Source organism: Diaphorina citri, unplaced genomic scaffold (assembly GCF_000475195.1).
Source record: "Diaphorina citri unplaced genomic scaffold, Diaci psyllid genome assembly version 1.1 scaffold899, whole genome shotgun sequence".
Taxonomy (NCBI): Eukaryota; Metazoa; Arthropoda; class Insecta; order Hemiptera; family Psyllidae; genus Diaphorina; species Diaphorina citri.
Genome location: NW_007378330.1, coordinates 129,245 through 144,308, shown reverse-complemented (window position 1 = coordinate 144,308; position 15,064 = coordinate 129,245).

Here is a 15,064-nt window from a genome sequence, read left to right as displayed (position 1 = left end):
AGAAAGATAGATAATGAAGAGAGAGGGAGAGGGAGAGAGAGAGAAATAGTTCATTAACTTTGCGTTCAATTCATACTTACCTTTTATACCGAGAGATAAAAAGAGGAATTAAAAAGAAAGAAGAAATAAGTGGAGTGAAGGAAACTGAAGGAGAAGGAGTGATTCTTGTGGTACGGAAGACATAAAGGATTGGCAAAGGAAGGACAAGACGAGGGGGAGAGAGTTAAAAGGAAGAGCAAAACCACGAGAAAGATAGATAATGAAGAGAGAGAGAGGGAGAGAGAGAGAAATAGTTCATTAACTTTGCGTTCAATTCATACTTACCTTTTATACCAAGAGATAAAAAGAGGAATTAAAAAAAAAGAAGAAGAAGAAATAAGTGGAGTGAAGGAAACTGAAGGAGAAGGAGTGATCGGAGGAGTGACAAGGGGAGATATGAAAAATTCTGGTAGGAGAAAATGAGGGAAGATGTTAAAGGAGTTTAAGAGAAAGAGGGTATATTTTTAGAACAGGAAAAAGAGGGAAGGCATAAGCTCCAGAATAGAGGGAGAGACAGTATCATGTTGAGGGGAGAGAGAGAGTAGGTTAGACAAGTGGAAGGGAGGGAAAGAGAGAATAAGCTCCAGTGGAGAAAAGGAGAGGAAATATAAATATTGAGTAAACATTGAACCAAAGAATTCCTAGATGATGCATTTAGATACTTAAAATGGAGTTACCTGCTTAAACACCAGCAATATCTGATTGTAAATGAGTATAATTAAGTAAATACCTCAATTGAGGAGGAGAAATACAAGGAAAAAATACTGCAGTAACTGACGAAAAAGTTGAATGCCGGGTTTCCTTTAAGATTACCATCGATGTAGCTTCCTTTATTGATAACAGTGCAAATCAACTAATCTGGAGTTTTGGCGTCTCCACTAATTTCAAAGACTTTTTTTTCCATTCTCTCTCCCCCTCCCTCTTTTTCTTTTCTCTCTCTCTCTCTCTATCTTCTAGCTCAGTAATTAAACTCTATTAGCCACACACATGCTTACACTTATGGTCTATCCAGCTTTGTCTCTAACCCAGTGCAAGTCATATACCATGCCTCTATGACTGCCATATATTAATATGACCTCAGATATCAATTTACTTGTGACCTTTTACAACTTGAAATATATGGTTCATACTCGCGGTCTGGTGGGCCAGGCCTGGGTTCAAAACTCGTTTCTGACAAGTTTATATTTTGTGCATTATACCTACCTGATTAATAAATAATAATTTATTGACTTTTTGTCCCGTAAGTCACATTATTTTAATTCTGACTTACTGTCTTCTAAGCCAACAGTACCTTAGAGAGAGAGAGAGAGAAGAAAAAAATTAACTCAAAAGTTAGTTTTAAAACGGAAAATCGCTTTTTCCTGGTGAACCTTATGCCAGGAACAGGAGTGAGAGAAGACTTTACAGGAGGAGAGTAGGGAGAAGATTTTACAGGATAATATGATAGAGCTAAGATGGCTGCAATTATTAGAGACATCACTTTATTTTTATTTAACATACGTAGTTAGTTAGATAGTTAGGTACCCTATTTCCTATTTTGCTGATGTATAAAGGCTAAGCTCCCATACCTTTAGTCAAGAGTATGATGGTTGTATACCTACCTGATTAATAAATAATAATTTATTGACTTTTTGTCCCGTAAGTCACATTATTTTAATTCTGACTTACTGTCTTCTAAGCCAAGGATAGAGCTTTGTACAGGATACACATCCAGGAAACTATTTAATGGCTAGAGAAGATGATGATGGAAGAAATCCAATTATCTTCTCTTTCCTTCGTTCCCTCCTCTCTCTTCAATGCACATCAGGACTTGAAGAGATTTTGGCGAGCGAGAGATACAGAAGGAAGGAGAGGAAAGGAAGAAAATTGCAGATTTAGAAGAAGTAAAAGAAGTGGAATACCTAGAATTAAAATGGAAATTGCCGGTAATTCAGTTTGGAGATGGTTGCTCATTCTCATTTCAGGTTTCTCCAAAGCTTGAGGTGGTTAGCAGGAAACAAATTTATCTTCGTAACCGTCTCAACCTATTAGGAATGAACCTAATGGAGAAATATGGCTTGAGGTGGTTAGCAGGAAACAAATTTATCTTCGTAACCGTCTCAACCTATTAGGAATGAACCTAATGGAGAAATATGCTTATATTACACACTACTGCAGACCTCTTTGAAACATTATATCCCTGCAAAGGCTAAATTGAATCCTAGCATCACTATATGATATCAAGCAGAATCTGCCTCCTAAAAACTAAAGATTAATGTCTGAAGATGAACGATCTGTTGATGATTTACCCAATTAGTTGTTAGAGAATAAACACCGTCGAGAAATATGCTTATATTGCACACTGCAGACCTCTTTGATATTATACCCCAGCAAAGGCTAAATTGAATCCTAGCATCACTATGATATTAAGCAGAATCTGCCTCCCAAAAACCGAGAAATATGCTTATATTGCACACTGCAGACCTCTTTGATATTATACCCCAGCAAAGGCTAAATTGAATCCTAGCATCACTATGATATCAAGCAGAATCTGCCTCCCAAAAACTAAAGATTAATGTCTGAAGATGAACGATCTGTTGATGATTTACTCAATTAGTTGTTAGAGAATAAACACCGTTCATTGTGTGGTTAAATGAAATTTGGAAATTCCTCGAAAACATCAATTTCTGTAAAAGTGACACATCCACCAAAAGTTTTTACACAACCACTAAGGGTTTTGTGCATGTCAGAAATAATACACTTAGAGAACGTGTGAGAAACACATCCACTAAAAATGTTATTCGCATATTAAACACACCCTCTAGAAATTTTGTGTACTTGAGTTAGCAGGAAACAAATTTATCTTCGTAACCGTCTCAACCTATTAGGAATGAACCTAATGGAGAAATATGCTTATATTGCACACTGCAAACCTCTTTGAAAATAATATTATACCCCAGCAAAGGCTAAATTGAATCCTAGCATCACTATGATATCAAGCAGAATCTGCCTCCTAAAAACTAAAGATGAACGATCTGTTGATGATTTACCCAATTAGTTGTTAGAGAATAAACACCGTTCATTGTGTGGTCAAATGAAATTTGGACATTCCTCGAAAACATCAATCTCTGTAAAAGTGACACATCCACCAAAAGTTTTTACACAATCACTAAGGGTTTTGTGCATGTCAGAAATAATACACTTAGAGAAGGTGTGAGAAACACATCCACTAAAAATGTTGTTCGCATATTAAACACACCCTCTAGAAATTTTGTGTACTTGGTTGGTGTAGAAGTGGACTGAAAATATTCAACTCCTTACGTTGAGATCAGATTTTTTAAACTTGAGTAGGTATTCTTCCATTCCCGAATTTCCAAAATTGAGGAGGGCATTTTCGTAGTTCGAAAGATTCGACACATTTCACTCTTGTTCTTTTCCTGACCCAATCCATAGTCCATACAAAATTACACGAAAGTATCTCGTTTTAGCGCATTTGGTGTAGAAGTGGACTGAAAATATTCAGCTCCTTACGTTGAGATCAGAATTTTTAAACTTGAGTAGGTATTCTTCCATTCCCGAATGTCCAAAATTGAGGAGGGCATTTTCGTAGTTCGAAAGATTCGAAACATTTCACTCTTGTTCTTTTCCTGACCCAATCCATAGTCCATAAAATTAGACGAAAGTATCTCGTTTTAGCGTAATGTCAAAAATGAATGCCCGGGATCCAGATCTAGAATCAGCAGGAATAGCTTAGAGCTGTTTTGAATATCAGTACTGTCAGTATGGTAAATAGCAAAGCAACCTTGGCTATAGAAATAATGAAGATGCTACCTGAAAAGTAAAATAAAGACCAAAAGCTTCTGGAGACCCTATTACATGGAGGTCTCACGAATTTGTGTTCAGCTCTCACGGTTTTGACCTGTCTCTGATCCAGGTTTTAGCATGAGTACCAATTTATTGGCCTTCCTCGGCGTAGCTTAACATAGGTAACGCTAAAACCGGTCTTAAATGATCGACTGAAGTGTTAGGTTTTAGCATGAGTACCAACTTAGTAGCAATACAGTGGACACAAGACATTGCAGTTTAGAACGAATCTAGTTCAAATAGTTTAGTTACTTCTTGTGGTATATGTAGAGAGGATCACAGCAGTCGCTAATCTTGATGCAAACTTGCAAATGTCTTTACTCAGTGTTTCAACTGTTGTACCTTGTTCCTTGTTCGCAAGCTAGAAATTAGTAAAAAAGAGATATTGCTATTGGCTGAATTTGATTGAAAATTGAAACCCTTTGGTCCAATTATTTGAGACCATAATGAAAACCCCATAAGTCCAACAACGAAGCTTTTCTGACGAGCTCTTAACTGACCTGGAATACCACTGAATGAAAGAGATTGTGGGGTATTGTCAAAATTGCAGGGTATTTTCAATAATTGAATCTTGAATGACCTTTTGACCCTTTGGCCCTAACCGGCTTAAGAAAACCGTCTGACCTTAGCTCAAGAAAAGCTTTTCCTATCTGTCGCTCCACATTTTTTTTCTATCCTTTCTCTTCTCTTTGGATTTCTCTTTCTTTTGTCCTTTATTCTCTCTTTTGTCCTTTCTTCATTCTTTCTCCCTCTCTCTTTTCTCTAACCACTAAGGGTTTTGTGCATGTCAGAAATAATACACTTAGAGAACGTGTGAGAAACACATCCACTAAAAATGTTGTTCGCATATTATTAAACACACCCTCTAGAAATTTTGTGTACTTGACACATCCACCAATATTCAAAATTCTCCCTAGAAACCTCCCTAACCCAAATATCACGGATATCCATCAGAAATTATTGCTTTATCCAAGCACTTAGGTTACACATCCACCAATATCCAAAATTCTCCCTGGAAATCTCCCTAACCCAAATATCACGGATATCCATCAGAAATTATTGCTTTATCTAAGCACTTTACACATCCACCAATATCCAAAATTCTCCCTGGAAATCTCCCTAACCCAAATATCACGGATATCCATCAGAAATTATTGCTTTATCTTTATCCCAGCACTTGCCCAAAATATCCATACAACGTTTTATACCCATCAGGAAATATAGCTTTTCAAAGGTGCCTTTACCGATGATGCCTTCACCAATTTGCCTACGCGTTCCTTTTAGTTGGAATCGATAAAAACTGATAGGATAACAATAGGGGAGTGAAATGTGGGAGAAAGGGAGAGGGAGGGGAAGGAAGAAGAGGGAGAGGGAAAGGAAGAAGGGATTTCGGGATAGGGAGAGAGGGGTGGAGAGTATCTTTTGAAGAAACCTATTGTTGTGCGGGAAAAAGATAGGTACATAAAAATTATACAGGGTGTAATGTAAGTTCTTAGTACCTCCTTTTAGTTGGAATCGATAAAAACTGATAGGATAACAATAGGGGAGTGAAATGTGGGAGAAAGGGAGAGGGAGGGGAAGGAAGAAGGGATTTCGGGATAGGGAGAGAGGGGTGGAGAGTATCTTTTGAAGAAACCTATTGTTGTGCGGGAAAAAAGATAGGTACATAAAAAATATACAGGGTGTGATATAAGTTCTTAGTACTTAATACTTGGTGCTTAGTATGTCATAGATTCATACTTAGTGCTTAGTAACTCGGGTTACTAACTGGTTTCTTTTCAGTAGTTCCGTGTTTAGAGGGACTTATGTTGGATTTCACCACTATTTATTCAGTCATTAGCTCCTATTAAGCTAACAGCCAGTTAAGTTCCATTTAATTTGTATTGGCTTAACAGGGCTGTTAAGCTAACGGGCTTTAGTATGTCATAGATTCATACTTAGTGCTTAGTAACTCGGGTTACTAACTGGTTTCTTTTCAGTAGTTCCGTGTTTAGAGGGGCTTATGTTGGATTTCACCAATATTTATTCAGTCATTAGAACTCCTATTAAGCTAACAGCCAGTTAAGTTCTATTTAATTTGTATTGGCTTAACAGGGCTGTTAAGCTAACGGGCTTTTTGAGGCTGGAAATAAGGTTCGTGAAATCCACCCTTAGACTGCTTAGTGCTTAGTATTGACCGCTCAATTGAGGCTTACGCAACACCAATAGAAAGATTAGAAAGCTTTACTAGAACTGGCCAACCTTGTTTAGCTTGGAGGGTAAGGGCTAGGTACCGGATTCAATTTCGGAACGATAAGACTTGAAAAAATCACAAGTGTCTTCTCCTTTTATGAGAGTCGATTTCTCTAGTTCACCCCGTAGATAGAAATAAAGAAGTGTATGAGAATATCGATAGGAAGATGATAGGTCATATCTCATATATCTTTACTGATTGGAGCCTCACACTTACCGGGAACATCAAAGTGAAGAGAACGTTACAACTGCGTATCTATCGACATAACCAGACCATCTTGAGAGCATGCTTGCCTGACAAATCAGGCACAATATCTGGGGGGGACTAAAAAGACTTGAAAAGTAGCCTCCGTGCCTCCTAGGCTTGCACACAGCGCCGGAGGTCCCGGGTTCGATTCCCGGGGGCGTCGAACTTTTTTCGGCTCAGTGCTTTAAAATCGGGGTGCACAAGTGGTAAAAAGATTATTAAAATGTGGACATTGATTGCAAAGGAGGCACTTAATAGTAATGCTGTGATATCCACAAGAGTCGTGAAAAGGCTCTGCTTTACCACAAATCAATTCATGAAAAGACTTGAATAAATTGTTGTCTCTAGAGAGACTAACAAGACTATTTAGGGTAGGCCCATTTTATTTTGTCTTGTGGTAATGTAACGCTTTGCCTAAGTAACCAGTACTATCCGAGTTTACTTAAACAAACCCAGTACTGAAAAACTTGAAAAGTAGCCTCCGTACCTCCTAGGCTTGCACACCGCGCCGGAGGTCCCGGGTTCGATTCCCGGGGGCGTCGAACTTTTTTCGGCTCTGTGCTTTGAATTCGGGGTGCACAAGTGGTAAAAAGATTATTGAAATGTGGAAATTGTTTGCAAAGGAGGCACTTCATAGTAATGCTGTAATATCCACAAGAGTCGTGAAAAGGCTCTGCTTTACCACAAAGAAATTCATGAAAAGACTTGAATAAATTGTTGTCTCTAGAGAGAGTAACAAGACCATTTAGGATGGGCCCATTTTATTTTGCCTTGTGGTAATGTAACGCTTTGCCTAAGTAACCAGTAATATCCGAGTTTACTTAAACAAACCCCCTATTGTTCTAATCCTATGTCCTCTTGTTCTCTCTCTCCTTTTCCCTGCCATTCTTTGTTTCCCTTCGTCTTTCCCTCTGTTTCCCTTCCTCTCTCTCTCTCCCTCTCTCTCTCTCTCTCTCCATACTCTCTGTCTCTCACCTTTTCATCCTTGTATATCATTGTGTACCAGGTCGTTTCTCGTTCACAAAACTTGAAGGAACTTCCATGCCAAAACAAGAGAGCAAAAGATCAAAGGAGAGAAAAAGCATCAGAGTAAATACGACATGAAACTCTTCTCTAAACAGTCTCATTGAAAACACAGAGAGATAAATTTCCCGAGTTTACTTAAACAAACCCCCTATTGTTCTATTCCCGAACCTGATATCCCTCATCTACATTCCCAATAGCTCCAATATACTCTCAAATGATGCCCTCTTGACTCTGGCCAAGATAACAAGTTCCAAGGGAATCCATCCTATTGTTCTATTCCCGAACCTGATATCCCTCATCTACATTCCCAATAGCTCCAATATACTCTCAAGTGATGCCCTCTTGACTCTGGCCAAGATAACAAGTTCCAAGGGAATCCAGAGCTCTGACTCACATCTCATAGTAAGGGCATCAATCAAATCAACTGTCACACAATACTCATAAGGACCACCTTTCCTGCAATGTGTATGCCCGAGAAACTACCACTGACTTTCTCCTTCCCTATCCTTCTACATAAATGTATCAGAAATGTAGCGTTCTCTTCCAGGAACAGGGACGGAGGGACGAAGATCTATTATTTCCCGTTGTCCTGTCAAAATGTGGGACATGGGGCACTTCGCCCCGGGAAATAATAATCCATAGCTCTGACTCACATCTCATAGTAAGGGCATCAATCAAATCAACTGTCACACAATACTCATAAGGACCACCTTTCCTGCAAGGTATATGTCCGAGAAACTACCACTGACTTTCTCCTTTCCTTTCCTATCCTTCTACATAAATGTATCAGAAATGTAGCGTTCTCTTCCAGGAACCAGGGACGGAGGGACGAAGATCTATTATTTCCCGTTGTCCTGTCAAAATGTGGGACATGGGGCACTTCGCCCCGAGGGGCAGACGAGTGTGACGGCCCAAGTGGGAGAAAAGTACGGGGGAAAAGGGAAAATTTGAAATTCATGACTTCTCTATCTGGAACCACCAGCATGGAGGAAAAAAAACAACATTTAGCCGACATTTTCTCCCTCCTCTTCCTTGTCCAAGAGTGAAACATCATTAATCTTCGGTCCCACCTTCCCTTTTTTCCTCCTCGGCGTCTATTTCCCCTCCCCCTTTCAGCGTCACCCCCTCCATCAGTCAGAGACATTTGAGAAAAAACCCATTAGGCATTTGATAAGACGTCATTAAGCAATGTGATGGGGGCGAGTCTACTCCCTGTTACCTACGGTTCTTCAAACTTTGCCGAAAATATTTTTCCATGGTGCCTTACCTCTATTTACAAAAGTATGAAAGTAGGTCTACAACTGTTACCTACGGTTCTTCAAACTTTGCCGAAAATATTTTTCCATGGTGCCTTACCTCTATTTACAAAAGTATGAAAGTAGGTCTACAAATACAATAAAATATTGGAGGGTGGGGTTATTTTTCAAGTAGATGAAATTTTTTTGTACTTTGTATCATTAGAACTTGGCCTGACACACTGCCGCGCCCTCAGAAATGTAGCTACCTAACTGCCTGCCTATACCTTACCTACCTGGGGCTTGTGGAACCTCCACCTATGTATTGTACGGATAAGAATTTCACGGTTTTACAAATTTCTTCCATTATCTGAAATTTCATTTCGCCTCGCGTGCTTGACAGTATTGTAATGCAGTTTTAGTGGCATGCCATTTGCTAACTCGTGTGAATAATGGTTTTCACTTGGAAGAATTTTCCTGTAATCACACATCACAAATAGAACATGTCATGGTTATCAGGAGGGCGTGGGTTCAATTCTAGTCCCAAGTGGGAGAAAAGTACGGGGGAAAAGGGAAAATTTGAAATTCATGACTTCTCTATCTGGAACCACCAGCATGGAGGAAAAAAAAACAACATTTAGCCGACATTTTCTCCCTCCTCTTCCTTGTCCAAGAGTGAAACATCATTAATCTTCGGTCCCACCTCCCCTTTTTCCCTCCTCGGCGTCTATTTCCCCTCCAAAGTGGGAGAAAAGTACGGGGGAAAAGGGAAAATTTGAAATTCATGACTTCTCTATCTGGAACCACCAGCATGGAGGAAAAAAAACAACATTTAGCCGACATTTTCTCCCTCCTCTTCCTTGTCCAAGAGTGAAACATCATTAATCTTCGGTCCCACCTTCCCTTTTTTCCTCCTCGGCGTCTATTTCCCCTCCCCCTTTCAGCGTCACCCCCTCCATCAGTCAGAGACATTTGAGAAAAAACCCATTAGGCATTTGATAAGACGTCATTAAGCAATGTGATGAGTCTACTCCCTGTTACCTACGGTTCTTCAAACTTTGCCGAAAATATTTTTCCATGGTGCCTTACCTCTATTTACAAAAGTATGAAAGTAGGTCTACAACTACAATAAAATATTAAATAAAATATTTTTCAAGTAGATGAAATTTTTTGTACTTTGTATCATTAGAACTTGGCCTGACACACTGCCGCGCCCTCAGATATGTACCTACCTAACTGCCTGCCTATACCTTACCTACCTGGGGCTTGTGGAATCTCCACCTATGTATTGTACGGATAAGAATTTCACGGTTTTACAAATTTCTTCCATTATCTGAAATTTCATTTCGCCTCGCGTGGTTGACAGTATTGTAATGCAGTTTTAGTGGCATGCCATTTGCTAACTCGTGTGAATAATGGTTTTCACTTGGAGGAATTTTCCTGTAATCACACATCACAAATAGAACATGTCATGGTTATCAGGAGGGCGTGGGTTCAATTCTAGACGAGGAATGGAATCTTCAACATTGTTTGAGGATTTGACCACAGGAACAGTTGTAGCCTACTGCTTCTGTAAAGGGACTCTTTAGTCCTGTTAGAGCGGTGTAAATGAGTATACTGTTATTACTAATCAAATCACTTAATTTTATTGCTCTCGTATCATCCCTCTGTGCCTCATATAACCAAAGTATGGAAAAGTATCTTACAAGTGTAATAGCCAATGGAAAAGCAGAATTTGGACGAATCAAATCAAAATATGGAATTGTAAATACTTTTCCACACTTTGGTGATATAGGGCACATCTTCAACATTGTTTGAGGATTTGACCACAGGAACAGTTGTAGCCTACTGCTTCTGTAAAGGGACTCTTTAGTCCTGTTAGAGCGGTTTAAATGAGTATACTGTTATTACTAATCAAATCACTTAATTGCTCTCGTATCATCCCCGAGGAATGGAATCTTCAACATTGTTTGAGGATTTGACCACAGGAACAGTTGTAGCCTACTGCTTCTGTAAAGGGACTCTTTAGTCCTTTTAGAGCGGTTTAAATGAGTATACTGTTATTACTAATCAAATCACTTAATTGCTCTCGTATCATCCCTCTGTGCCTCATATCACCAAAGTATGGAAAAGTATCTTACAAGTGTAATAGCCAATGGAAAAGCAGAATTTTGAATTTGGACGAATTAAATCAAAATATGGAATTGTAAATACTTTTCCATACTTTGGTGATATAGGGCACTGGTAAGAATATGGACCAAGTGTTTTACTAGTAAAAATTACTAAATAATCACTTTTCCGTCAGACCCTTATCCTAAGCGTTGAGTAATCTGAAATTCTAAACCCATTTCAACACAACTTCTCGTACAAACATCATAAAGTATAATCTTAGATCTGAGCTAAATCTTATACTGTTTAGCGCTTGGTGCCATGTATTTTAATTCTAAATACGGCGTTTAACATAAACAATCTTGAGATCCGGGGCCATATGGTAAGTGTTTATCAATCAGATGTATACATCCGAGCCGTATATTATGCCTATATTTGTACATGACTGTGTATACAGAGTACAGACGTCAGTGGAGAAGATAGAGGGGTTTTAAAAATTTCAGATTAGTACCTAATGGCAAGACCGGGAATCTTAGATCTGAGCTAAATCTTACACTGTTTAGCGCTTGGTGCCATGTATTTTAATTCTAAATACGGCGTTTAACATAAACAATCTTGAATCCGGGGCCATATGGTAAGTGTTTATCAATCAGATGTATACATCCGAGCCCGTATATTATGCCTATATTTGTACATGACTGTGTATACAGAGTACAGACGTCAGTGGAGAAGATAGAGGGGTTTTAAAAATTTCAGATTAGTACCTAATGGCAAGACCGCACCCCGTGACCTTCGAATGCCAGTCTTCCTCCATGACCAACGGAGGTTGCCTGAATTAATGTAAACGATGATCTAACGAGGATAACGCAAAGGCCAAGACAACTGGAACGGAAAAAAAAAAAAATGCAAAGAAAAAGATAGCTATGAAACCAAAGAATGTGTTCTGAATGAAGAAATGTAAGGCAAAATGGATGAGCGATTTGTCATCTCCACTATTTAAAGTATTTAGTGAACCTGACAATTCGACAAATCATTTTCCAGGTGTAACATAGGATCGACTTAGCTCCTGGAATATGAGTTGATGGTATTTACGAGGTATATCGTGTACCGTGTACCTACTTTCAATTCAATAGATATAAAGATATTAGATTTTATCTAGCATCATAGATAATGAAAGACTCACGACTTTTGCAAACCGCTACTGATTCTATGGCAATAGCTCATAAGTATTGCTGAGATGGAAATAGAAACATATGAAAAGCATTCAAGCAAGATATTATTATTAGGAAATACAGTTGAGCAGCTCAGAAATGAGTTAAAACAATGTTCCATTGTAAACAGATTTCTTTTCTCATTTCTCGGTAAAAAAGTAAAAAAGAAGCGAAAAAGAAATATAAATATTGAGTAAACATTGAACCAAAGAATTCCTAGATGATGTATTTAGATACTTAAAATGGAGTTACCTGCTTAAACACCCCCAATATCTGATTGTAAATGAGTATAATTAAGTAAATACTCCAATTGAGGAGGAGAATTACAAGGAAAAAATACTGCAGTAACTGACGAAAAAGTTGAATGTCGGGTTTCCTTTAAGATTACCATCGTTGTAGCTTCCTTTAGTGATCACAGTGCAAATCAACTAATCTGGAGTTTTGGCGTCTCCACTAATTTCAAAGACTTTTTTCCATTCTCTCTCTAAAAAAAAAAAAAAATGCAAAGAAAAAGATAGCTATGAAACCAAAGAATGTGTTCTGAATGAAGAAATGTAAGGCAAAATGGATGAGCAATTTGTCTATATAAAGTATTTAGTGAACCTGACAATTCGACAAATTATTTTCAGGTGTAGCTAACATAGGATCGACTTGGCTCCTGGAATATGAGTTGATGGTATTTACGAGGTATATCGTGCACCTACTTTCCTGGAATGACAAAAAAAAAAAAAAATGCAAAGAAAAAGATAGCTATGAAACCAAAGAATGTGTTCTGAATGAAGAAATTTTGTAAGGCAAAATGGATGAGCAATTTGTCATCTCCACTATTTAAAGTATTTAGTGAACCTTTTTCCAGGTAAAGCTAACATAGGATCGACTTAGCTCCTGGTATATGAGTTGATGGTATTTACGAGGTATATCGTGTACCTACTTTCAATTCAATAGATATAAAGATATTAGATTTTATCTATCATAGATAATGAAAGACTCACGACTTTTGCAAACCGCTACTGATTCTATGGCAATAGCTCATAAGTATTACTGAGATGGAAATAGAAACATATGAAAAGCATTCAAGCAAGATATTATTATTAGGAAATACAGTTGAGCAGCTCAGAAATGAGTTAAAACAATGTTCCATTGTAAACAGATTTCTTTTCTCATTTCTCGGTAAAAAAAAAAGTAAAAAAGAAGAGAAAAAGAAATATAAATATTGAGTAAACATTGAACCAAAGAATTCCTAGATGATGCATTTAGATACTTAAAATGGAGTTACCTGCTTAAACACCCGCAATATCTGATTGTGAATGAGTATAATTAAGTAAATAGGTACCCCAATTATTGAGGAGGAGAATTACAAGGAAAAAATACTGCAGTAACTGACGAAAAAGTTGAATGCCGGGTTTCCTTTAAGATTACCATCGATGTAGCTTCCTTTATTGATCACAGTGCAAATCAACTAATCTGGAGTTTTGGCGTCTCCACTAATTTCAAAAACTTTTTTTTCCATTCTCTCTCTCCCCTTCCCTCCCTTTCTTCTCTCTCTCTCTCTCTCTCTATCTTCTAGCTCAGTAATTAAACTCTATTAACCACACACATGCTTACACTTATGGTCTATCCAGCTTTGTCTCTAGCCCAATGCAAGTCATATACCATGCCTCTATGACTGCCATATATTAATATGACCTCAGATATCAATTTACTTGTGACCTTTTACAACTTGAAATATATGGTTCATACTCGCGATCTGATGGGCCAGGCCTGGGTTCAAAACTCGTTTCTGACAAGTTTATATTTTGTGCATTATACCTACCTGATTAATAAATAATAATTTATTGACTTTTTGTCCCGTAAGTCACATTATTTTAATTCTGACTTACTGTCTTCTAAGCCAAGCTATACTTTTAACTCAGATGGCTGCAATTATTAGAGACATCACTTTATTTTTATTTAACATACGTATAGTTAGTTAGATAGTTAGGTACCCTATTTCCTATTTTGCTGATGTATAAAGGCTAAGCTCCCATACCTTTAGTCAAGAGTATGATGGTTGCACCCAGAGGCGTTACACCCAAAATGTCACAGGTTCCCTGGAAGAAAATCTACACCACTCTCATTCCAGGTTGTTGACATTTGAGCAAAGGCAAAGAGGTACAGTCTAATCCAGCACATGTTTAAAACTCGTCTTTTATTCATTTTCACATGTTACAAGTTTTTGAAACGCGACTCCAAATGAAATAAGCTTGGAGGGCAAAACAAGAAATTTCGCACGAAAAAACACGACTGTGAAGCGGGGGAAAACCGTATACATACATTTTTCTCGAGTGTAATTGAAACTGTGTTTTAGTCCTCGAGTATGACTCTTAAGTATATCATATTAATCTGAAACTCAATTTCACGCCATTTTAGTTTTTTGCTGCTTCGTTTTATAATAAATTTCTCGTTGTTTAATAATCTGGCAAAAGCGACAGCTCTAGCCGCCAATGTTCTGCGGTATGAATTCCTCTTTGGAGCCTCTGGACCGGCAGCATCGCGTCGGTAGGAAAACTGATCGTTACCGTTGATCACAAAACTGAAAAATATAGCTATTGTATGATTAGTACAAGCTACAAATGGATTAAAGAACCTCGTATTAAAGAACCCACCTCCCTCGTATGTGGATAGAAAATTATCATAGCAAAGTTCAACATTTGTTTATTTGAACCGTAAACTTTTTACAGAACAACTGGTCCATACAAAAGGGCTGTGGTACCGAAGTTGGAAAATTTTGAAACTAATGTGGTACCGAAGTTGGAAAATTTGAAAACCATGGAACTGAAGAGCCCCCGGCTCAAGGTTGGGTGAAGTGCCAATCCTATGATTGATGAAGAAAATGAAGTGTGACGTCACGTCAGCAGAGCGGAGCGCTTATGTATACAAAACTGTCCGTCCCTCTCCGGTCTGATGTTTACTTTTCATCTTTTATGAAAACCGCCCTTCCTGTTCCTCCCCTCCTGCCAATCTCTTTACCCCTCCCTCTCCTACTGTCGGATATAATATACACATTTCTATACTCCTCTTTCTCTTACTCCCTCTTCTTTCTATTCCTCTCCTCCTCCTCCTCCTCCTCCACCTCTTCCTCC